Source organism: Scyliorhinus canicula, chromosome 17 (genome assembly GCF_902713615.1).
Source record: "Scyliorhinus canicula chromosome 17, sScyCan1.1, whole genome shotgun sequence".
NCBI lineage: Eukaryota > Metazoa > Chordata > Chondrichthyes > Carcharhiniformes > Scyliorhinidae > Scyliorhinus > Scyliorhinus canicula.
Window position 1 is genome coordinate 76,384,597 of NC_052162.1, and position 26,854 is coordinate 76,411,450.

Consider the following 26,854-nt stretch of genomic DNA (forward strand, 5'->3'; position numbering starts at 1 on the left):
ATAATTATGAAAATGTAGAGATATTTCCTTTAGTCTCCAAATCAGCAAGAACAACAAGAATCTCATTGGGTTCTGTGCCTTTCTTTTTTTTTTTTTTTTTTTTTTTTTTAATTTTTATATTGGAATTTTTTGCAGAAAATATAACAAAAAGTATAGCAAAAAGCAGTAATATGCAACTAACAGCCCCATAACACCCACAATTCCCCCCATACCGTAACATCACATGTATCACATTCCCCCACCCCCCCCCCCCAAACAAGAGAACTTAACCATAAATTAAAATTAGATAAATCAAATTTAAATAAAATAAGCTAACATAATCAACGCCCCCCCCCCCCCCCCCCCCACCCCGGGTTGCTGCTGCTACTGTCCCAGTACCCTATCGTTGAGCCAGAAAGTCGAGGAAAGGTTGCCACCGTTTAAAGAACCCTTGCACCGATCCTCTCAGGGCGAATTTAACCTTCTCAAGCTTAATAAAGCCCGCCATGTCATTGATCCAGGTCTCCACGCTTGGGGGCCTCGCGTCCTTCCACTGTAGCAAAATCCTTCGCCGGGCTACTAGGGACGCAAAGGCCAGCACACCGGCCTCTTTCGCCTCCTGCACTCCCGGCTCTACCCCAACCCCAAAGATCGCGAGTCCCCATCCTGGCTTGACCCTGGATCCCACCACCCTTGACACCGTCCTCGCCACCCCCTTCCAGAACTCCTCCAATGCCGGGCATGCCCAGAACATATGGGCATGGTTCGCTGGACTCCCCGAGCACCTGGCACACCTATCTTCACCCCCAAAGAACCTATTCATCCTCGTCCCAGTCATGTGGGCCCTATGCAGCACCTTGAATTGGATGAGGCTAAGCCGCGCACACGAGGAGGAAGAATTTACCCTCTCCAGGGCATCAGCCCATGTCCCGTCTTCGATCTGTTCCCCCAGTTCCCCCTCCCACTTCGTTTTCAGCTCCTCTACTGACGCCTCTTCCTTCTCCTGCATAAGCTTGTAGATATCGGATATCTTCCCCTCCCCGACCCAGACCCCCGAGAGCACCCTGTCACTCACCCCCTTCGCGGGGAGCGCAGGGAATCCCTCCACCTGCCGTCTAGCAAATGCCTTTACCTGCAGATATCTAAACATGTTTCCCGGCGGGAGCCCAAATTTCTCTTCCAACTCCCCCAGGCTCGCAAACCTTCCGTCGATAAACAGGTCCTTCAGCTGTCTAATGCCCGCTCTATACCATCCCCGAAATCCCCCATCCATGTTCCCCGGGACGAACCTATGGTTCCCCCTTAACGGAGCCTTCATCGCGCCCCCCACTTCTCCCCTATGTCGCCTCCACTGCCCCCAAATCTTGAGGGTAGCCGCCACCACCGGACTCGTGGTATACCTCGTGGGAGGGAGCGGCCACGGCGCCGTTACGAGGGCCCCCAGGCTTGTATCCCCACAGGACGCTCTCTCCATCCGTTTCCATGCTGCCCCCTCCCCCTCCATCACCCACTTACGCACCATCGACACGTTGGCCGCCCAGTAATACCCCGAGAGGTTGGGCAACGCCAGCCCCCCCCCATCCCTACTCCGCTCCAAGAAGACCCTCTTCACCCTTGGGGTGCCATGCGCCCAAACAAATCCCATGATGCTGCTGGTCACTCTTTTAAAAAAGGCCCTAGGGATAAAGATGGGCAAGCACTGGAAGAGGAACAAGAACCTCGGGAGAACCGTCATTTTGACGGATTGCACTCTGCCCGCCAGCGATAGCGGCACCATGTCCCACCTTTTAAATTCCTCCTCCATCTGTTCCACTAGTCTGGTGAAGTTAAGCTTATGAAGAGCCCCCCAACTCCTGGCCACCTGCACCCCCAGGTACCTGAAACTCTTCACTGCCCTCCTGAAGGGGAGCCTCCCAATTCCCTCCTCCTGATCTCCCGGGTGCACTACAAATACCTCGCTCTTTCCTAAGTTCAGCTTATAGCCCGAGAAGCCCCCAAATTCCGCTAACAGTTCCATCACCCCCGGCATTCCCCCCTCTGGGTCCGCCACATATAACAGCAGGTCGTCTGCATACAGCGATACCCGGTGCTCCTCCCCCCCCCGCACCAGACCCCTCCACTTCCCTGACTCCCTCAACGCCATGGCCAGCGGTTCAATCGCCAGTGCAAAGAGCAGGGGGGACAGGGGACACCCCTGCCTGGTCCCACGATAAAGCCTAAAATACTCCGATCTCCTTCCATTTGTGACTACACTCGCCATCGGCGCCGCGTAAAGCAGCCTCACCCATTTGATGAATCCCTCCCCAAATCCAAACCTCTCCAGCACCTCCCATAGGTACCCCCATTCAACTCTATCAAACGCCTTCTCTGCATCCAGCGCCACCACTATCTCCGCCTCCCCCTCCACTGCCGGCATCATGATAACATTGAGCAGTCTCCGCACATTCGTGTTGAGCTGCCGCCCCTTGACAAACCCTGTCTGATCTTCATGAATTACCTCTGGCACACAATCCTCTATCCTGGTAGCCAGGATCTTCGCCAGCAACTTAGCGTCTACGTTAAGGAGTGAAATAGGCCTATATGATCCGCACTGCAAGGGGTCCTTATCCCGTTTTAGGATCAAAGAGATCAGTGCCCGCGACATCGTCGAGGGCAAAGCCCCCCCCTCCCACGCCTCATTGAAAGTTCGCACCAGCAGGGGACCCACCAGGTCCGCATATTTTTTGTAAAATTCTGCCGGGAACCCGTCCGGCCCCGGGGCCTTACCTGACTGCATTTGCCCGATCCCCCTGACTAGCTCCTCCAACTCTATCGGCGCCCCCAGCCCCTCAACCAGCCTCTCTTGAACCCTTGGGAAACATAGCCTGTTCATGAAGCTCTCCATCCCCTCTCTCCCCCTCGGAGGTTCCGACCGGTACAATCCCTCGTAAAAGTCCCTAAAGACCCCGTTTACTTCTGTCCCCTTCTGCACTACATTTCCACCCCCATCCTTCACTCCCCCAATTTCCCTAGCCGCATCTCGCCTACGGAGCTGATGCGCCAACATCCTGCTCGCCTTCTTTCCATACTCATATACCGCACCCTGCGCCCTCCTCCACTGTGTCTCCGCCTTTCTGGTGGTCAGCAAGTCAAAATTGGCCTGCAACCTGCGCCGTTCTCCCAGCAACCCTTCCTCCGGTGCCTCCGCATATCTCCTGTCCACCTCCAGAAGCTCTCCCACCAGCCTCTCCCTCTCCTTCCTCTCCTTCCTTTCCCTGTGGGCCCGGATGGAGATCAGCTCCCCCCGGATCACTGCTTTCAGAGCCTCCCAGACCATCCCCACCTGGACCTCCCCCGTATCATTGGTAACCAGATACCCCTCAATGCTTCTCCGAACCCTCTTACACACCTCCTCCTCCGCCAGCATCCCCACATCCAGGCGCCAGAGCGGGCGCTGGTCCCGCGCCTCCCCCATCTCCAGATCAATCCAGTGCGGGGCATGGTCCGAAATCGCTATGGCCGAATACTCGGCATCCTGCACCCTCGGGATCAACCCCCTGCTCAGGACAAAAAAGTCTATCCGGGAATAAACCCTATGGACGTGAGAGAAAAAGGAATACTCCCGCGCTCTCGGTCTCCCAAACCTCCAGGGATCCACCCCTCCCATCTGGTCCATGTATCCCCTCAGCACTTTGGCCGCCGCCGGTCTCCTACCCGTCCTTGAACTGGACCGGTCCAGTGTGGGATCCAGCACTGTGTTAAAATCTCCCCCCATGATCAGGCCCCCTGCCTCCAGGTCCGGGACGCGGCCCAACAAGCGCCTCATGAAGCCAGCATCATCCCAATTCGGGGCATATACGTTCACCAGCACCACCTTCTCTCCCTGCAGCCTACCCCTCACCATGATATATCTGCCCTCCTTGTCCGACACCACCTCAGCCGCCTCAAACGCCACCCTCTTCCCCACTAGAATCGCCACCCCCCGGTTCTTTGCGTCCAATCCTGAATGATAAACCTGCCCCACCCACCCCTTCCTCAGACGGACCTGGTCCGCCACCTTCAGGTGGGTCTCCTGGAGCATAGCCACGTCCGCCTTCAACCCCCTTAGATGGGAGACCACCCTGGTTCTCTTAACCGGCCCGTTCAGCCCCCTCACGTTCCAGGTAATCAGCCGGATCAGAGGGCAACCCGCCCCCCTCCCCTGCCGACTAGCCATAGCTTGGCAGATGTTCGCCCCAGGCCAGCATACCCCGCTCGACCCGTTCCCCATGGCGATAGCGCCTCTCCTCTTCCCCCCCGGCCCTCATCGGCTCCTTCCTAGTCGTTCCAGCAGCAACCCGGTATCCCCCCCCACCCCCCTCCCCCCCCCAGGCTAGGACCCCTCCTAGCCGCGACGCACCCTCCATGGTACTTCCGTGAGTCAGCTGACTTCTGCTGACCCCGGCAGCTCCCGCCAAAACCTATCCCCTCCCGGCTTGGGGTCATCCCCCTCTTGCCACACCTCCTTGGCATTATTGCAGCGCGGGAAAAAAGACCCGTAGAGGCCCTTCCCCCCTCGCAAGCTCCACCCCCCTGCCCCGCAGCGCGGGAAACCAGAGGAAAGCCCGCGCTTTCACAATGCCACACCCCATCCTTCTGACGCAGTTCCCCAAAATCCAGTTTCCCCTCAATCCCCAGCCCCGTACAGAAGAGAACATATAGAACACAAACCCCCAACACTCCCCACCTACCCCACAACCATACCCAACAGACAAACCCACCCGTAAACAGAGCAAAAAGAAAACCAGCATACATAACACACATTTCGAAGTTGAAAAAGTTGAAACAGTTGGAACAAAACAGCCACAGCGGAAACAACGCCGGCCAAAGTATGTTCCCAGGCCCTAGTTCAAGTCCAGCTTCTCCGCCTGTACAAAGGCCCACGCCTCCTCCGGGGACTCGAAGTAGTGGTGCCGGTCCTTATATGTCACCCACAGGCGCGCAGGCTGCAGCATTCCAAACCTGACCTGCTTGGCATGAAGCACCGCCTTCGTCCGGTTGAACCTGGCCCGCCGCTTAGCCACTTCCGCACTCCAGTCCTGGTAGATCCTCACTACCGAATTCTCCCATTTACTGCTCCTCTCTTTCTTGGCCCAGCGCAGCACACACTCCCGGTCACTGAATCGGTGGAACCGCACCAGCACCGCCCTCGGGGGCTCATCTGCCTTGGGCCTCCTGGCCATCACTCTGTGCGCTCCCTCGAGCTCCAGGGGCAAATGGAAGGACCCTGCTCCCATCAACGAGCTCAACAACGTGGTCACATACGCCGGGAGATCCGACCCCTCCAGCCCCTCCGCCAGGCCCAGGATCCTCAGATTCTTTCGCCTCGTGCGAACGTCCAGCTCCTCCAAGCGGTCCTGCCACTTTTTATGAAGTGCCTCGTGCAACTCCACTTTCCCAACGAGGACCACGGCCTCCTCCTCTCTTTCAACGGCCTGCCGCTGCAACTCCCGAATAGACTCCTCCTGTGCCGCCTGGGTCCCAAGCAGCTTGGTCGCAGTTGCATTCATGGAGTCCAGCAGCTCAGCCTTCAGCTCAGCAAAACAACGTAGGAGCGAGGCCTGTTGCTCCTGCGCCCACTTCCACCAGTCCTCGGGTGTTGCGCCGGCCGCCATTTTGTTTTTCTTCCCACGTTTTTTTTGGGGCGTTTCTGCAGCCTTTTTCACCATATAATGTGGGGCAAGTTCTTCCAGGCACCTTCCCCCACCGGGATATGTAGCAACAGCACTGTTTGGGGCCCTCAAAACGGCCCAAAAGCCCTTAAATAGCGGGAGCGCCGGCCGCCATTTTGTTTTTTTTCACCCGTTTTTTGGGGGGCGTTACTGCAGCCTTTTTCACCAGATAATGTGGGGCAAGTTCTTCCAGGCACCTTCCCCCACTAGGATGTGTAGAAACAGCGCCGTTTGGGGCCCTCAAAACGGCCCAAAAGTCCCTAAATAGCAGGAGTGCCGGCCGCCATTTTGTTTTTCTTCCCCCGTTTTTTTGGGGGAGTTACTGCAGCCTTTTTCTTCTTCCCACTCCAGGTGAGCACCATATAGTGTGGGGCAAGTTCTTCCAGGCACCTTCCCCCACCGGGATGCGTAGAAACAGCTCCGTTTGGGGCCCTCGAAACGGCCCAAAAGTCCCTAAATAGCAGGAGCTGCCGAATGTGTGGCTTAGCTCCGCATAGCCGCAACTGGAAGTCGTTCTGTGCCTTTCTGATGAATGAGGTAGAAGCTATATATTCCATGTTATGAGCAAATAGTGGACTTCTAATCTTCCATGACTCTCGGAGCTTTTGGACATTAAACTTAGTAATACATTATTTGCAAATGTACATGTCGGTTGGCATGAGCAAATTAAAAGCAAAATAAAAACCGTTGGCATCATACATCAAACATCTGTTTTGTTGACCAGTTCTGGACCACTGGGATACAAGAAACAGTGGTTCTGTCTGCATTTTGTTCGACAAAGCATTTTCTTCACTTGCGCAGTTCAACTTTACCTTTGGCTTTTGAAGTGTTGTTTTACTTTAGAACTACTGTACCAAAAGAAACAAGGGGGGGGAAATAATGTATGCCTTTAAGTGTAACGCTATTGCTTTTAACAGAAATGCATAAGGACCAACACCCAAGTAGCAGTGAAGGGAAATGATTCCTTGAAACAATCTATGAATGATTATACTCTTTTGCATATAGTCCTTTGCATTACATCTAGGATGAGTCCATCTGGACTGCATTCAAATCTTTTTCTGCTGTTTGAAGTGGCATGTGCTGGCATAAATTGTACAGAAATAGAAATAAAACTCCCTTTGCATAGAATTCACTCTCCACATTGTTTAATAAAATATTTTACAGAATATCTCAAAAAGCAACCCTTCAGATTTTCATTTCATGTTTTTGATGATTCCGTGGCTGCATCTTAGGATTGGTATTGACTCCTGTCAGGGATTTTCTTTTGAGAAGAGAGTAAAAAGGTTTCTCATACGACTTGGTGTATGTTGTGTCAAATCCAGTATTTTCATTTTAAGTGCGAAGTGAAGGCTGGTGTCAAAAAATGCCTTCAAGCCTCAGCAGGTTCTGGTCTCCTGTGACTCTGTTTTTGAGGAACTCGGTCCAGCTTTGCAAAATGATGGGAATCCGAATGGACACATACATGCATATTGCAGGCTCACAGCCGCTACATATCATTAGTGAAAAATGCACAGAGCAAGGAGACCTCTGTAATGTCAGTCTCATTCCTTTGAAAAAACGGTTGTCTTACTAACTTTGCTTTCCCAGAGAAATATAGCTTCCCATACCCCTTGTAGAATTTCATAATCACCATTAGTTTTATAGTCCTGAGTGATGACGTTTGGCCAGGTGATCAATTAGGAGGAATGTTGTCAAGGTATTTTTGGGTTTCGAACTGATGCAAGCTGCCAACAGATTTGTATAATTACCTTGAAAGCTGGTGGTCTCTTGTGGAATGGTTTGATCGTCTGAACAAAAATAAGCTAAGACTTGTATCAAAAATGTATGTGAAAGGCAGAACTTATGAAATGGAGGTAGCAAAATGAGTAGATTAAGAAACTGTTATTTTGTGAGTTAATTACACCTACATTGTTGCTGTGGTAAAACCTCTTAGCAACCGACTGTACACAAGTATCACCTGCCAATGAACCCCACTTGGTTCCCACTGATTTTTCAGTCCAAAAGACTTATTTATTTATTCATTCAGTCTCCGTTTTAAGCATTGCTGTGTTTTGAGAAAGTGGTGGTGAACTACCTTTGTGAATATAACTGAGTGATTTGCTGGGTCACTTCAGAGGATGTTTAAAAGTCAAGCATATTGCTTTAGATTCACATATAGGCCAGACTGGATAGTAATGGCAGATTTCCTTCTCTGAAGGGCATTAGTGAACTAGTTGTGTTTATGCAGCAAAGCAATAGTTTTGTGCTAACCATTACTAATTTTATTCCAAATTTATTTAAGTATTTTACTTTAAATTCCCTGTCTGCAACCATCGAATTTGAACACACAACTCTTGATTATTAGTCCAATAACAGACCCACTATGCCACCATATCCAACACCCTGTACTGTAATTACAGATTTAATATCAATTTGCAATTTTCCTTTTGTAAGGAGATTGTCCAGTTCCAGCAGCATATGGTGTGACTTGAAAATTGCAGTTGCAATTCTGACAAAATTTATAACAAAAATCTGTGGCAGAGAATAATCTAAAATAATTGCTTGCTGTACCTGCATTAAGATGTTATAAAAGAGTGGCAGCACGGTGGCGCAGTGGTTAGCATTGCTGCCTACGGCACTGAGGACCCGATTTCGATCCCAGCCCTGGGTCACTGTCCATGTGGAGTTTGCACATTCTCCCCGTGTTTGCGTGGGTTTCACCCCCACAACCCAAAAATGTGCAGTAGGTGGATTGGCCATGCTAAATTATCCCTTAATTGGAAAAAATTAATTAAGTAAATTTTTTTTAAAGTTATTATAAAAGCAATGATACACGGATTCCACTGATGAATAGCCTGTTGAAACATCACCAACATAAAACTTATTCTGGGAGAAACTTAATGCTCCCCCTAGCCGATAGGAAATTTGGTGCTGGGGGCTTTTGGTAAGTAGGAGGAGATTCTACCACCTTCCTGCCTCCAGTCTGTGGTGGACAGGCCTGTTGATCACCTTCCCACCCTGTTACGAATTGAGCTGTTTAAGTGGGCAATTAAGTGACCCCACTTTAGGATCTCATCCTGCTATCGCTGGTATTAGCCTAGCAGTGGGCAGTCGGGTTCCTCTTGCCTGGAATACAACAGACAAACCCTTGTGAGGTTACTTGTGGACTTCTGAGGTGGAGGAGTCCCATGGGTGGGGGGATAGGGTGGGGGGTGTTATCCCTCTGTCAAAGGCATTCAAATGCCTAATCAAGGAATTCAGCATTAGAATGGGCCCACTGCGATCCATTCCCTGCTCTTGATGTCAACATCACTGCGACCCCCCCCCCCACCCCATGACTCCTTTCCGTCACTACTAGCTTCTGGCCTGGGATCTAGCGATGATACCAGGTCGCGGGTGGGTGTTGTACCAATACCAATCACCCCTCCACCAGCACTGCCAGATTCTGACTGGCCAGCAGTTCTTGGTGAGTAGGACTTCTGCCTCCAAGGACCTTGGGCGAAATTCTCCCCTACCCGGCGGGGCAGGGGGTCCCGGCATAGCAGAGTGGCGCCAACCACTCCGGCGTCGGACCACCCCAAAGGTGCGGAATTCTCCGCACCTTTAGGGGCTAGGCCCGCGCCAGAGTGGCTCCCGCTCCGCCGACCGGCGCGAGCGGCCTTTGGCGCCACGCCCCACTGCGTCGGGGCTGGCCGAAAGGCCTTCGCCGGCCGGCGTGCGTCCGCGCATGCGCCGGAGCGTCAGCGGCCACTGACGTCACCACCGGCACATGCGCGGTGGAGGTGGTCTCTTCCACCTCCGCCATGGTGGAGGCCGTGGCGGCGGCAGAAGTAAAAGAGAGCCCCCACGGCACAGGCCCACCCGCCGATCGGTGGGCCCCGATCGCGGGCCAGGCCACCATGGGGGCACCCCCGGGGTCTGATCGCCCCGTGCCCCCCCCCCCCCCCCCCCCCCCGCCGGGCCCGCTCGCGCCGCCGGCACAGAGGTGGTTTAAACCACGTCAGCGGGAGAGGCCTGACAGCGGCGGGATTTTGGCCCATCGCGGGCCGGAGAATCATCACGGGGGGCCCGCCGATTGGCGGGGGCCGGATTTACACCGGCCCCGGGCGATTCCCCGACCCTGCAGGGGGTCGGAGAATTCCGTCCCTTGATACCAGGAAAGGTCGACCACTGCCCAGCTAAGTGCCTGAGTGCAACTTAATGGTGTAGGCCTTCCCTAAAAGATGTGTTGTCGGGCCCTCGCCGGCTCTCCAGCTGCTGGACGAGACACCCATCACCGCCATTAAATACTGCTCTTTGTTTCTCTCTCCATCGATGCTGCCAGACCTTCTAAGAGATTCCAGCATTTTCTGCTTTTATTTCAAATTTCCAGCATCTGCAGTATTTTGGTTTTGTGTTATGATGCAGTAATTATTGTTGGAGAGATCTAAAGAATAGCCTAACTATAACCTTACCACTAGCTAATGAAATCACATTCCATTTAAGAAAAAATGTGTACTGTTTAGAAAAAAAAGGTGCACCCAAATGAATTACAAGCTCCAGTAACAAACATAGTGAGGTTGCTGTGCCTGTTTTTTATCCACATTGAAGAAATATGAACATAGAAATTAGCGTTGCTGTTCATATGGTATCCCACTGGCATCATTTTACAATAAGCATTAACCCTTTAAAATAAGTAAATTGATAGATAGCTGTTAAACTAGCAGACCGAGGATTATTATGCTAAATGTTGAGTGTTTGTGCCATTAATATGAAAGTACTTTCTGAGTTGTACAACATAAATGGATCTAAGGTTGGCATGCAACCACAGTACCTTAACCTGCCCACATTAAAGACAATTAATTTTTGAAGAGAGTGTTTTAAGTTTTAATAGTTTATTTAAAGAAATCTTTCTATCTCGCAAATTAGTGGTTAAGTCTTGAATAACACCAAACTTAGTTCACTGTCATAGTTAAACTAGTAATGCATAAGTTGGTAGTTTCTATTTCATCCACCGGTCCATGTATACAGCACATATACAGATGTTCACGTTCATAGTGTATAGACCCAAAGGAATTCTGGAATATCCTCTGTTTGTTTCCTCCAAAGCATAATTAATTTCAAACATTTTATATAGCAGGAGCACACGTTCTTATTCATTTGTTCCATGCCATCAGGAACTCGGCCCAGCGGGGGCAGAGCATCAGGGAAGGTCCTCCGGTGACATCCTGATTCCATCCTGACGGTGTGCGCCATACTCTTCAAGTACACCATTTTCAAGGGGGTTGAGCTTCGCAAAAGTGGCACCGCCCCCAATTTTGATGCAAATGGGGTTTCTGCGGCCGATCGTGATTTCGCCGTCAGCGACCGGAGAACCCCGCCCATGAAGTTTGCGATTTTAATCATATTTTCAGATGGCTCCCAGTGCCAGGCAGTTTCTCATGGGAATTTGCACTTCCCGGCCATTTGATGTGCACACCTTAATTAGGAATGTCTGGGGTTTGTTCCCTACCACATCTTTCAGGTACCTCCCAGATACACTGTTTCAAGTTGTCCTTTGACGCAATGCTTACCTTTGTTCTGCCATTAACACATTCTGGTCTTTAATGTGCCACTCTCAGCACCCTTCTTTGTAATTATCACCACCACTTACATTCCCTTTGTCTTTTTTGGCACATCTTCGTCAATCTCTGCCTAACAGTGGCCTTCTATCCAGAATCTCCCCCCCCCCCCCCCCCCCCCCCCCCCCCCCGGACACACACAGACACACACACACAAAACAGTATAACATCTCATCTTAATTCCAATTCTCTCTAGATTTGCCAAAGTGCCATCCAGACTCAAAACATTAGCTCTGTTCTCTCTCTTCCGATGCATCAGACCTGCTGAGATTGTCCAGCATTTTCTGATTTTGTTTCCTCCAGATACACCGCTGCGGCTCGGAGGTAACGGCCCGATATCTTCACTTTTCCTTAGCAGTTAAAATTTAGATTTAAAAGAGAAGACATGAAAAAAATCAGATTACGAAGCAAACATTATTAATGAGCGACCTTGACCAAGAGTCATAAACATGGTGGCTGTCAGTATGCCTAATATTTTGGGAGGAGAAGTTGCCATGTAACTTTAAAAAGGGATCAGATTGGATGATCACCAATTTCTGTCTTTAAAGGACATGGGGATCTTGCGAAAAGAGATCCTGGTTGGTGACAGAAGTCAGAACCTATTGTGAGTTGAATGGTGGAAGGAGATTGTGTTAAGAACAAAGTGTCCCTGGGACATTTAATCTATTTTACCAGTGGTATACGCTGCCAAGGGTTTTTGTGGTAAACTGTTGGCTCAAGAGAATTTTATAGTACCTAAGCTATGAAAACTGGATTCTTGTGGTTACTTCCGTACCCTTTGGGACTGTAAATTATCACTACAGCCAAAAATCAGAGCCTTGGATCACATTTATTTCAAAAATATAATCAAGAATAATTATCTCCATGAGCACAGTGGAAATACATTCAATGATTCAAGTCAAGAGTTTAGTCTTACAGCATAAAGGTCCAATACAGCTTCTGAGCGCAAAGAATATTTCAACCATAACCTAGTGAGAACAATCTGCTTGACTGAAATATTTGTACTTATTCAAAAAACATGCAGAGTAACATCCACAGCCAAATATATGTTCCAAATTGCACTTGCACCATATGATATCCAGCAATGCTTTTAAGTGGTGCTCTTGTGTAATCAATGTGCAATTTTCTGCAGTTTGGTATACTCGGGTTTAAAAAGGGTTGTCTAAGTCTGTACATTCCTGACAAGTGACCAGTGGCAGGCATCTCCAGCTGTTTTAAGTATTGTCATTATCTGAGGGCCTAACCTACTCTTCTAAATGGTATAGAAATAAAGATCTATCTTTGACAGACTATTGTGACAATAAGCAATTCTGATTATTGTCCTTCAATTATAGTGGAGTATGTGGATTGAAGATGTCATTTTAGTTTGTTTTCTGAGCATCTCATTAATTACTCATGAAAGTATCAGATCGACATTTTGGACATTCTGTGAAGTGTATATCAGTTTTTTGTATTTCCCTATCACTTAATTTAGAATTCAGACTTGATGGTGCAAGAAGCTGAACCTTCTCTAATTTGTTTAGACACCGATATAAATTGAAGAAAGGGACTAAAAGTGGTGCAATGCTACATCCCAAAGAAATAACATTTCATTTCTGTATCCGTTCAATCTGACTTCCCAAAGCATGTCTTCCCAAAGCAAGATACAAGTAAAGAGTATGATGGAATACTTTGCTTTTGCTTAGATGAGTGCAACTCTAGCGCTCAAGAACACGACACCGAGGGTGGCGCAGTGGTTAGCACTGCTGCCTCACGACGCTGAGGACCCGGGTTCGATCCCAGCCCCGATTCACTGTCCATGTAGAATTTGCACATTCTCCCGTGTTTGCTTGGGTCTCACCCTCACAACCCAACGATGTGCAGTGTCGATGGATTGGCCACGCTAAATTGCCCCTTAATTGAAAAAACGAATTGGATACTTAAAATTTTTTTTAAAAGCTCGACACCAACCAAGACAAAGCAGTTCCCTTTATTGGCACCCTATCTACCACCTTAAACATTCACTTCCTCCACCAACAATATACAATGGCAGCTGTTTGTACCATCTACAAGATATGCTTCAACAAGTCACCAAGGCTCCTTCAACAGCATCTTTCAAACATGCAACCTCTATCACCTGAAAGACAAGTGCAGCAGATGTGTGGGAACACTACATGCTGGAAGTTCCTCTCCTATCTTTACACCATTCTGCCTTGGAACTATACTGCCGTCCCTTCAATGTCTCTGGGTCAAAATCCTAGAACCCTTTCCAACAGCACTAGGTATACCTACATTACATGGACTGCAGCAGTTCATAAAGATGGCTCACCACAAACCTTGAGGGCAATTGCGGATGGGTATCAAATGTTGGCAAAGCCACTGATGCCTACAGAATTATAAATTTGAAAGGTCTTCTGTGTTTAGTTACAACTCATTAATTTAAGATAGGAACCTTTTTCCACATGCCAGTTAGGAGCAACATTTGGTTTAGTTACTAATATGCTTCGCAGTTACCCAGGTAATAGTTGTAAAATTATTTGAAAAACGACTGCTATGTAGATAGTAAATCAAAGCTCATGGGCTGGATTCTCCGCCGGCGGGATGCTGCGTTTTGCACGCAGCCCGGGAGTTTCCCGACAGCATGGGGCTGCCCCAGAATGGGAAACCCCATTGACCAGCTGACGTAACGGAGCATCCCGCCGGTGGGGTGAAACTGAAACATGGCGCAACGGGTGGAGAATCCAGCCCCCTATGTACGGAATGGCTCAGAATATCTGATATTCTGTAAAAGGCAGGTCATGCCTAACTAATTTAGTGGAATTTTTTGAGGACATTCCCATGCAGTAGATAACGGGGAGCCGATGGATGTGGTATATCTGGATTTCCAGAAAGCCTTTGACAAGGTGCCACACAAAAGGTTGCTGCATAAGATAAAGATGCATGGCATTAAGGGTAAAGTAGTAGCATGGATAGAGGATTGGTTAATTAATAGAAAGCAAAGAGTTGGGATAAATGGGTGTTTCTCTGGTTGGCAATCAGTAGCTAGTGGTGTCCCTCAGGGATCCGTGTTGGGCCCACAATTGTTCACAATTTACATTGATGATTTGGAGTTGGGGACCAAGGGCAATGTGTCCAAGTTTGCAGATGACACTAAGATGAGTGGTAAAGCGAAAAGTGCAGAGGATACTGGAAGTCTGCAGAGGGATTTGGATAGGTTAAGTGAATGGGCTCGGGTCTGGCAGATGGAATACAATGTTGACAAATGTGAGGTTATCCATTTTGGTAGGAATAACAGCAAACGGGATTATTATTTTAACGATGAAATATTAAAGCATGCCGCTGTTCAGAGAGACTTGGGTGTGCTAGTGCATGAGTCACAGAAGGTTGGTTTACAAGTGCAACAGGTGATTAAGAAGGCAAATGGAATTTTGTCCTTCATTGCTAGAGGGATGGAGTTTAAGACTAGGGAGGTTATGTTGCAATTGTATAAGGTGTTAGTGCGGCCACACCTGGAGTATTGTGTTCAGTTTTGGTCTCCTTACTTGAGAAAGGACGTACTGGCGCTGGAGGGTGTGCAGAGGAGATTCACTAGGTTAATCCCAGAGCTGAAGGGGTTGGATTATGAGGAGAGGTTGAGTAGACTGGGACTGTACTCGTTGGAATTTAGAAGGATGAGGGGGGATCTTATAGAAACATTTAAAATTATGAAGGGAATAGATAGGATAGATGCGGGCAGGTTGTTTCCACTGGCGGGTGACAGCAGAACTAAGGGGCATAGCCTCAAAATAAGGGGAAGTAGATTTAGGACTGAGTTTAGGAGGAACTTCTTCACCCAAAGGGTTGTGAATCTATGGAATTCCTTGCCCAGTGAAGCAGTTGAGGCTCCTTCATTACATGTTTTTAAGGTAAAGATAGATAGTTTTTTGAAGAATAAAGGGATTAAGGGTTATGGTGTTCGGGCCGGAAAGTGGAGCTGAGTCCACAAAAGATCAGCCATGATCTAATTGAATGGCGGAGCAGGCTCGAGGGGCCAGATGGCCTACTCCTGCTCCTAGTTCTTATGTTCTTATTCAATCTGTGTACGAGAGTTCCAACGTTTTACTTTTTGTAAATGGATAGAGATTAGATGAGAAATGTCAGATATCTAGGGTCTGGCACGCTTTTGACTAGCTTTGCATTGCGGTCTAAAATATAAACCATTACACAGACAAAACCAATCACAGGAGCTGAGTGCAGTGCAGAGTATGATGATCAATTGCTAGCGCCATCAAAGAAAAGTGCAATAATTAATACCACTGTAATTTATTAATATTACTCTGATACAACATTTAAAATCATCACAATAAGGATGAACTGCAATCAAAGTGGTGTGTATGTCACGTTTGATTAGGTTTAAGATGGAATATAACACACTACTTATACAGCAAAAAATACAACCAATAAGTAGTCAGTGCTGGACCAGATTGAGCAGGGCAGCTGACATGTGCAAATAGCTTTCTTTCTTCTCTCTTTTTTCGTCTCAGTGCCTCATGTCTTCATGGCTTTCAAAGTACGCAAGAGTATTAGCATGGATCTACCCTTATGAAGTTTCTCTCCACTGCCAACTGCACTGAGGTCTCCCAACTTTAGACCCTTTTTTCAGGGGTGGATTCCTGGACAGATTATTGTAAGGACCTTTTTGCCTTATAAAGATTCACATTATTTGGAGATAACCTATAAAATATGTTGAGCGCTCTGTCTACTCTAAACCATTAATGTTAGCTACCTACCCTTTATCTTATTTAGCCTTCGCACAATCAAGCTGTGGCCTTGCATCATCCTTTCTTTATCTGGTCTCGAGCTGTTTTCCATGGACAGTCCCATAGCTCCCTCGAATACTATCCTCAGAGACTTAATTGTTCATATTGCTTGTTAATGAGCTGTTCATAATAGTAAGCCAGTCAGTTCTACTTTCTTATCAGATTATTGAGCCATGGAGTGATTTTCTAAAATAATTCCTATTCTATTCTTACACACTAATTAACTTATATTGCAGCAAAGTCTTAATTAAGCAAGGTTAAATGAAAATCCAAAGCAGCTTTGCAGAATAGTTGTTTGTATTAAGTATCTATCCAATTGCTCTCTCACTAGGCCTCACCTCATCATGGCTCCTTTCCGGGCTAGGTACAGCTGTCTTCATCTAAAAATAATTATTCCACAGGTTCGTTTCTAGAGAAACAAAAACTTAAGCATTTTCCAGGAAAACGAAATTTGCAGCACTAACCTGTTCCTATACCTATTTCAAGCTGATTATATACACTAGGCATTTAACCGATTTCTAATAGCACTAAGATTGTAATAGATATTAGGGTAGATATAATTAATTAATGAGTCCAAATCATTACTGTACAAAAGTCGTTTGTGTATCACCGTAATTTGTATTAGCTGGGTTCTGTTTGTAATAGTTAAGCTCAAGTGTCCACAATTACCATTTGGCTGAATAAGGTTACATTTATAGCTTATAATTAATGTCATGACCAAGTTGACAGTTTTGAATCCACAGCTTAAGCCTTTGATGGCTGCAACAATATAAAACTTTGTACTTGCTTATTTAAATTCCTCATTTCTACCTGAGGTAATAACATCTGTGATCATTGCCTGTTCCTTCTGTCGTAATTTTCTCTTTCTATGATTCTCTGTGATTAAATATTAACTTTCTATCTCACTCTTTCTCCTGGTAAAGTGTTACCTAATGGTTTGATGAAGTTAATAAGTTGCTTTTGTCAAATTAAACACTTAATCTTAAGAACATAAGAAATAGGAGCAGGGGACGACGTAACGCCTGTTAGGCCTGTTCAGCCATTCAGTTTGATCATGGCTAGGCTTTAATTCCACTTTCTTAGTCACTCCCTATGTCCCATGATTCCCTGAGAGAGACCAAAAATCTTTCAATATCAGTCTTAACTATAATCAGGAATGATACATTTACAACCCTCTATGTTAGCGAATTCTAAAAAATTCATAATCTTTGGTAAATAAATTTTTCCTCATCTCAGCCCTAACTGACCTCTTTATCTTGAAACTGTGCTCCCTAGTTGTTGATTCTCCAGCTTGAAGAAACAACAGACTGAATTTTCCCAGAGTTGAAAAGAGTCTGCAGACTTTTAAAAGTAGAGGGAAGAACATGCATGCATTTCCAAATGTTGCCGGCAGAGGGAAAGGGTAGCAGCGTGATTTGCACAGAAACCAAAACCCAGTACATCCTTTTAAACTTTTGCTGAGTTCAGATAGACCCAGTTTTGGCTGACCTAAGGGTCATAACTTACAGTGTGGGTCATGAATTGATGCAGTAGAAATCAATGTTCTTGAAGGGCAGATGAGGTCTGTTTTAATGTCATGATCTGGTTTTTTAAATCCCTCACATTTAAAAATTAGAAAAAAACAACCTGAACATCACTCAGGGCAATGACCAAGGCCTAAACATCTTCAGCTGCTTCATCGATGACCTTAATTCTACCATAAAGTCAGAAATCTGAATGTTCAGTGATGATTGCACAATGTTTAGCGAAATTCGTAACTCCTCACATACTGAAGCCATCAGTGTCCAAATGAAGCAAGACCTAGACAATACCCAGGTTTGGGCTGACTTGTGGCAAGTAACATTAACACCAGTGCCAGGCAATGATAATCTGCAACAAGAGACAATCTTGATACTTAATGGCATTACCACCACTGAATCCCCTGCTATCAACTCCTGGAGGTTACCATTGACCAGAAAATAGACTGGCCATCTAAATACCATGACTATAAGATCAGGTCGGAAGCTAAGAAACCTGCAGTGAGAAACCTCCTGACTCCCCAGAGCCTGTTCACCATCTATAAGGCACAAGTTAGGAGTGTGATAGAATACACTCCACTTGCCTGGATGAGTGCAGCTCCAACAACCCATCAAGAAGCTTGATGCCATCCAGGACAAAGCAGCCCACTTGATTGCTACCCCATCCACACACATTTGCTCCCTCCAGCACCCATGCACAATGGTAGCCTTGTGTACTATCTACAAGATGCACTGCAGAACTTGCCAATTATCCTCAGACAGCACCTTCCAAACCCACAACCACTATCATCTAGAAGGACAAGGGCAGCAGACACATGGGCACACCATCACCCGGAATTTCCCCTCCACGCCACCCATTATCCTAACTTGGAAATGTATCGCCATTCCTTCACTGTTGCTGAATCACCATACGGAACATCTTCCCTAACAGCACCGGGGATGCTACACCTTGTGACCACAGCGCATGGACTACAGTAGTTTAAGACGGCAGCTCATTACTACCGTCTCAAGGGCATTAGGGATGGGCAGTAAATGCTGGCCTAGCCAGCAAATCCTACATCCCAAGACTGAATGAAAAAGATTCACTTTAAGGTGCTATTTGCTTCAAACAAACAGATCGCAGAGACAATGAATGAGCAGATTTTACTTAATAATGGAAGAACATAATAATTGTTTGATGCTAAAAATGGCCGACAGAGACACATATGTCGCATCAGCTCAGACAACAGGAGCTATTCATATTGATAAATTTGATAAATCTGAACTGACCTAAAACAAACAATGATTAAAAATATTTGGCAGGCCATGCAAGTTCTTCGTTTTGACTTCCTACAAATCTTTAGTCAGTTTTTGAAAATTGTATTTATTCTTCCAGTGTAATAGTGTTAACCAGAATATAGCAATGTAATTTAAAAAGCACCTTAGACGTTTTTTTCCACACACCCACCCCATGCCCCCATAGCATGTTTCGTGGAGGCAGCCTACAGTGGGCTGTCAATAGGATTTCCCGTTCTGTGCATCGCCTGCCACCGGGAAACCCACAATAGGGATTCACTGTCAGTGGGGCCGGCGAGAACAGCCAGAAAATTCCAGCCCTTATGTCACTTTCCTTGCAACACAATGTCAGTGTTAATGTATTCAAATTTGATTTTATATCTTGGTTTGCTATAAAGTCTCCTTAGTCAAAGAACATTGGAACTCTAACAAGAAGAGTAACCATTTTGCATGATTCTAGAACTTAAGGCGAGGAAGTGAAAGAAAGAGGTCGAAATTAGATAGTTGAGGTGGATTTGAATGCTGTTATTTGATTCCATTCATAATATAGGACATACCCTAACAGTGTTTGTAATTCTAATTGCACAGGCACCAACTCAGTTACCCTTTTTTTCATTCTTAGCATTGCATGTGGAGATTAACTGCAAGTATTTCCTTCTTTGGAATTGAAGCTTCAGAAAACAACATTCTGATATCACGCAGTGATATAATAACACCAAGGCAATTCCTCAATATAAACAGAGAGCTTCTTGGATGTTGACCCCTATTCTTGTGAGTGCTATTCTTGCATTCAACAGTGAACATTTCAGCCTGGGAGAAAAGAAATCTGATTGAAATTTGTTTGAAATAAAAGATCTCTTTTTATTGGAGTGTAGTGATTTCCTCTTGAGTAAAAAGATCCAAGTAAAATGCTACACAGCATGCAACCAAGATACTCCTCTCCTTGCTCTTCAGAGAGATGTGGAGATAAATTCAACAAAAAATTGTTTTTGAATGTCTGAAAAAACAGCCAGATTACTGTCATTGCATTTTCACTGAGTACTTCAATTTTGAATGTGTTACCATAGTAAGGAGAGCAATTTTAGACCTGCATAATCATTTTAAGGAGAAACTTTTCAAATGGATAATAGTTCAATCAGCATCTCTGGAGTGTTGAGAGTTATTACAAGAGTTGGGCAGCACGGTAGCATTGTGGTTAGCACAATCGCTTCACAGCTCCAGCGTCCCAGGTTCGATTCTGGCTTGGGTCGCTGTCTGTGCGGAGTCTGCACATCCTCCCCGTGTGTGCGTGGGTTTCCTCCGGGTGCTCCGGTTTCCTCCCACAGTCCAAAGATGTGCAGGTTAGGTGGATTGGCCATGATAAATTGCCCTTCATGTTCAAAATTGCCCTTAGTGTTGGGTGGGGTTACTGGGTTATGGGGTGTAGGTGCTGACCTTGGGTAGGGTGCTCTTTCCAAGAGCCGATGCAGACTCGATGGGCTGAATGGCCTCCTTCTGCACTGTAAAATCTATGGAAAAAAAAAATCTATGAAATTACAGGACATTTTCTGGCTATGTTGCTTTTTGTGGCACTGGTGATCTTTTTTGCCCAGAAAAGCAAAGAGATCCACACTTGAGAAAGTTTCCCAGGCAAGTGATTCACTATCTGGTTGACACTGACATCCATATACCTGACCTTCCTAAATACAATTTGGATAAATTTATAAAGATTATTCTAAAAGAGTTTGAATGATTGCTTGAATAAATGAGTAGTCTCTGGAGCCTATTATAAAACAACACTAACCACATGACTGGTCGAAGGAAGGAACTATGGTGGACAATTATAAGGAATTGGTTGGGGCATTCTGTAACACATCGTCATTTTTAATTGGTGGAATCAGATTAAGACCAAGATGCAAAATATTGGGTTTAATATCATTTAGTGCTAACGCATATCTTTCAGGCTAAGGAACAATGGACTGGATTCTCCGTCAGCGGGATTCTCCGTTTTGCTGGCAGCCCGAGAGTTTCCCGACGGCGTGGGCTGCCCCACAATGGGAAACTCCATTCACCAGCCAGCGAAATGGAGCATCCCGCTGGCGTGCTGAACCAGAAATCTGGCGCGGGGGACGGTGAATCCAGCCCAGTAGGTTTTATAGCTTTTATTAACTGCTTTATATGTGAAAATTTATAACTGGAAGCATCTTTATTTATCTACATTTTTACTATTTACATCTTGGAATTAAAAATCAGCTTCCTTTCATAGTGTTATGGTACCTACTGTAAGTTCTACAACAGCACTATTTTAGCCTTGACGTTTAATTTAGTAGGAAAAATAAGAGACAGCAGAATTATCTTATTACTTTCTCTTGCAGCCCACTCAGTGCTATTTTACCTTCATTGGTATCGGCACCTTTCATACAGACGTATACACTTCCCAGTAACTGACTTTATGGGGGTAATTTTGGCTGATTCCATTCTATCATTTTGCACCAGCTGAGTTAGGTTGTAATTACTGCCTTGTTTGTACCTTTTGTGATATTTGGGGAACACTGTTGGGTGATCTGACTTGCTCGCAACCTTTTTGTCTCTGCAACTGGTCTGTTATATACAGAAAAAATGCACCTATCGATGAGACCATAAAGGAAAGTAGAATCAATAGTGCTCCCATCAGCGTTTCCAGGTTCTCTTATGCTCACAGGGTTAACGATAGGCTGTATTCCAGGCCATTCAATGCATGACTAACAATGAAGCAAGCACATCTAAGTAGTCTTACCACACCCTGGGCTATTGCACGGTCAATTCCCGTCCCACTTGACCTGGACTCTCAACATAAGTGAATTAACCAATAATTCTTAGAAAAAGACCTAAAGTCTTTTCTTGACTGCCCAATAATTGCAGTCACCATGTTTGTAAATGTAAACACAATTACTTTTTATTAATAACAAGAACTGTAATGAAATCTGCAGCAAATACAACTGGTTAACTATTATCTAATTCCTAATTCCCCGCTTTAACTTGCCTTCCACCTTCCATACACGTGCACAAGACAGACAAACACAGAGGAGAAGAAAAGAGTAAAACAAATAAGTAAAACAGAAAAGGACTCTTTGTTTCAGATGGTTGTTTCCAGCACCTTACTCCTCTTCATACTCTACCTTCATAGAATCCCTATAGTGCGGAAGGAAGCCATTCGGCCCATTGGATCTGCACCAATCCTTTGAAAAGACCACCCTACCTAGGCCCTATCCCCCATCCTATTCCTGCAACTCCAACCTAAGGGGCAATTTAGCATGACCAAGCAACTTAGCCTGCACATCTTTGGGCTGTGTGAGGACATTGGAGCACCCGGAGGAAACCCAGACTGACACTGGGAGAATGTGCACACTCCACACAGACAGTAACCTGAGGCCAGAATCAAATCTATATCTGTGGCACTGAGGCAGCAGTTTAACCACTGTGCCACCAGGCCTTTCCCCCCCCACCCCCAAAGGCTTGACTAGTTTCAGAAATACAGAACTCTCAGCCTTTCTGGTGTGAGAGAGAGGGCCCTGGTCTTTGTTTGCAGCCTGCAACGGCTTTCCTGTATATTCATTTAGGTTCTCTGCAGTTTCAGAATACAACACTCACAGCCTTTCTGGTGCAAATGCGGGGGAGAGATAGCCCTTGTCTCTATCCTTCCAGGAGTCAAACTGAGCTCCTTGGGACTCTCAAAATAATTCCACTAAGACGGGATCTGATCACCACCTGCCATCGGGCAGAGTAAGGCCTTTTGGGCCAGTTCATTGGCCCCCAGCCAATCAATCAAACCGAGTCCCATCTCATCTCTCGAAAAGTCTAACGTTCCTGTTCAGATTACCAGAGAAGTGTAACGTCTGATTTCCTCATTTTCTCTGCTGCTTGACTTAAAGATACGTGTCCTTTAATCACCCACCCATGGATCAAAAATGATAACAGCTCAATATGTATTATTAAATTCTTTTAAACACTGCATGACATTAGGATGCAACTAAGTTAATTTATTTTGGCAGTGTTTATCATTTCCCAACAAGAAGGCTGCGAGTAGATCTGCCACTTGGGTCAATGGAATTAGTCAGTTGTTACCTGGGTTCTTAAGAAATTAGGTACGCCACTTCGGCCGACATTGAGTGCGTTGTCATGCTTGAGTCATAGTCATATTTTCTTTTCGGGGAGTGGTCTGACAGTGTTCATGGGAACATCTACATCCTGGACAAGGCTAGAATACTGCCGAAAGGAAAATGCATAGTGACATTGATGTAAGAAGAAAAGGGAAAGTACAAAATCATTTCCATTTAAACAATGAACAGGCAGCACATTAGTAGTCTTTTGCAGCTAGGATATCTTGCTAACCTCGGAGGGTGGTTTGGTTACTTAAGTGAAACAATTTTGTTTCCCAAGAAAGTGGTTGGGGAACTGAGTGCACCCAAACTTTCAATATGCAAAGCCATGAGAATGGCTCCCGCGTCATCTGTGGTGTCGACTCATAAAGTTGCTTCGATGACAAAGAAGTATACAGGCAGGGGGACTTTTTGCTTATTTATTAGTTCACATATAAAGAGACATTGGTTTACCACAGTGGGCTAAACAGCTGGCTTGTAATGCAGAACAATGCCAGCAGCGCAGGTTCAATTCCCGTACCAGCCTCCCCGAACAGGCGGCAGAATGTGGCGATTAGGGGCTTTTCACAGTAACTTCATTGAAGCCTACTTGTGACAATAAGCGATTATTATTATTATCATCAAAGAGACATTATTGACACCGCTGGTGAGCTGTTGAGCTAGGAGCAATACAGTAAATCTAAAACCTGAGCAAAGATTGACTTTTGGTCTCTTTCTTCACCACCACTGTCAGAAGTTTAACACTAGCTCTATATTAAAATTATGATTTTTACACAGAGGTTGACGGAGCCACAGTACTGATAAGCTAACAAACATAAGCATTTGTCAGGAGTTATTAGATTCTCTCAGAGCATCTGTACTCACTGAGCATATATGTGATTTGTTTTCAGTGACCCAACAAAGCTGCATCTTGATCTTGTTGAAAGCATATAATCAATCCCAGTGTAAAAAGACTCGTTGGATACAAGGTGGTACAAAATCATTCGGGTCTGACTCCTTTAAAAACAAGAATTGTTAAAACAGTTTTTTTCTCCTTTCTTCGTTACTTCTTTTAAACGTCCTAAGTTCTGTTTCAACGGCGTTATAAAAACAATCAAACCAGAAACCTTCATGCATCTGTGAAACTTGCAAGAATTCACTGTCAAATGATGGAAAATCAAATCAGGTGGAACCTATTAGAAATATGCTAAAAATCAGATACAATCAGATAGCAATTTTAAGAAGACAATTGGTAGTCTTTCTTTCTTGATAGCCCAATGTCATGAGTATTTCAGTTGTGCCACAAAACTTTCCATGTCTTTCTTAAATCTTTCAATTAGCAATATTATGGCAGCACGGTAGCATTGTGGATAGCACAATTGCTTCACAGCTCCAGGGTCCCAGGTTCGATTCCGGCTTGGGTCACTGTGCAGAGTCTGCACATCCTCCCTGTGTGTGCGTGGGTTTCCTCCGGGTGCTCCGGTTTCCTCCCACAATCCAAAGATGTGTAGGTTAGGTGGATTGGCCATAATAAATTGCCCTTAGTGTTGGGTGGGATTACTGGGTTATGGGGATAGGGTGGAAGTGTTGACCTTGGGTAGGGCGCTCTTTCCAAGAGCCGGTGCAGACTCAGTGGGCCGAATGGCCTCCTTCGGCACTGTAAATTTTATTCTATGATAATCCCTTCAAGTGTACTTACCGTATAATCTATATTAAGGAACTTAAGTCTTTAAACAATGGTTCAATTCAGTTATAAATGGTGGAGTGTATTTATTTATTTATTTTTTTTATAAATTTAGCACACCTAATTCTTTCTTTTCCAATTAAGGAGCAAGTTTTAGCTTGGCCAATCCACTCAGCCTGCACATCTTTGGGTTGTGGGAATGAGACCCGCACAACACAGAGTGTTGGAATGTATTTCAAAGTGAAATCTTTGCTTTAAAATACACATGAAGAAGGGCAGCACGGCGGCGCAGTGGTTAGCATTGCTGCCTCAGGGTGCCGAGGTCCCAGGTTCGATCCCGGCTCTGGGTCACTGTCCATGTGGAGTTTGCACATTCTTCCCGTGTTTGCCCCAACAACCTAAAGATGTGCAGGATAGGTGGATTGCCCCTTAATTAAAAAAAAAATTAATTGGGTACTCTAAATTTTAAAAAAGAAACATACACATGAAGCAGCACTTCAATTCTAATGGTTAGTAAGCAGCAGTATCAGCAATAGCATTGCCGCTGCCCATGCTATATTTTGCTGATTTCGAATAAAGTGGTGTATTGCCCTTGCTCCGACTTGCGCCTTTTTTCCCATTTTTATTCATTTTAATGTGGCTGAGGGGTCTGTAATCAAGGCAGCAGGTATGATGAATATGTCTGAAACCAGTTGAAGAACTATCCTTGTGACCAGTCATGGGAAGAAAGGTTTTATTTTCACCATTTATAGCAAAGACCCAGGGTAAATATTTGGGTATTCAGTGTAAAATGTGTGCCACATTCATATTGTGTATAGCTAATAAAAATATTATTTGCAGTTTTATTTGCATAAGATGTTGATGTTTATACAGAAAGATTGGCAATTGGACCCTTGTTTGGCTATATAAGCTATAAGAAATAACCTTTCTATGTTTTGAGTTATTAATTTGGGCAGCCAGTGGAGTGGATGCTGACTGAATTGAAACGTTAAAGAGAGAATTTAATCTATTTCTCATTTAATAGAAAGTAAAAGAATATGGCTTTGGGGCAAAAAGATTAAGTAAACAAATCTAGATGCCAGAATGAATTGTATGGAAAGAGTAGATTTTTTTTCCTCGCCATTTCTGTGCATATTGAAATATTTTTCTTAGAAATAAAATGTACCAAATTATAATGCAGAACATTAATGTTCTTCTGTGTGAACTGATAGCATATGGACTTTTGGATAACCCAACAGACACTGAACTCCTAAGCGCAGCCATGTTGAATGGAATCTTCATAGTTCCACTTGAAGGTGGGACATGGAGTAAGGTAGGAGAGTTTCGAATGGGTGTGCTGATATGTAAATAGAAGGTCTCTATCATCAGTGATGTAAGATCACATGACAACAGAGTATGCTGAGAGATAGTTCTATGTGAAGCCTCATGCCAAGCCTTCTACTGTGCATAAGGATTTGGATTTTGTTTATTGTCGCATGTACCGAGGTACAGTGAAAAGTATTATTCTGCGAGCAGCTCAACTGATCATTAAGTATATAAAAAGAAAAGAAAATACATAATAGGGCAACACAAGGTACACAACGTAACGACATAAACACTGGCATCGGTTGAAGCATACAAGGGTATAGTGTTAATCAGGTCAGTCCATAAGAGGGTCGTTTAGGAATCTGGTAACAACGGGGAAGAAGCTGTTTTTGAGTTTGATCGTGCGTATTCTCAGACTTTTGTATCTCCTGCCCGATGGAAGAAGTTAGAAGAGTGAGTAAGCCGGGTGGGAGGGGTCTTTGATTATGCTGCCCGCTTTCCCCAGGCAGCGGGAGGTGAAGATGGAGTTAATGAACGGGAGGCAGGTTTGTGTGATGGACTGGGCTGTGTTCAATACTCTCTGGCGTTTCTTGTGGTCTTGGGCCAAGCAGTTGCCATACCAGGCTGTGATGCAGCCCGATAGGATGCTTGCTGTGGTGCATCTGTAAAAGGTGGTAAGAGTTAGTGTGGATATTCCGAATTTCCTTACTTTCCTGAGGAAGTATAGGCGCTGTTGTGCTTTCTTGGTGGTAGTGCGACGTGGTTGAACCAGGACAGATTTTTGGAGATGTGTACCCCTAGGAATTTGAAGCTGCTAACCATCTCCGCCTCAGCCCCGTTGATGCTGACAGGGGTGTGTACAGTACTTTGCTTCCTGAAGTCAATGACTGGCATTGAGGGATAGATTATTGTCGCTGCACCACTTCACTAGGTTCTCTATCTCCCTCCTA

The 26,854-nt window shown here is 45.6% G+C and overlaps 1 protein-coding gene and 1 long non-coding RNA gene across 5 annotated transcripts in view; one reads left to right on the forward strand and one right to left on the reverse strand.

Annotated features, from left to right (window-relative positions):
* The window catches only part of diaph2 (diaphanous-related formin 2), an 878,670-nt gene that overhangs the window by 844,406 nt on the left and 7,410 nt on the right, over nucleotides 1–26,854 (forward strand). The window lies entirely within an intron of this gene.
* Nucleotides 20,277–24,022, reverse strand: LOC119951716. Its single transcript, XR_005457665.1, has 3 exons — nucleotides 23,801–24,022; nucleotides 22,902–23,042; nucleotides 20,277–20,326 (listed from the first exon to the last, which is right to left on the reverse strand). It is a non-coding gene; the product is annotated as an uncharacterized LOC119951716 (long non-coding RNA).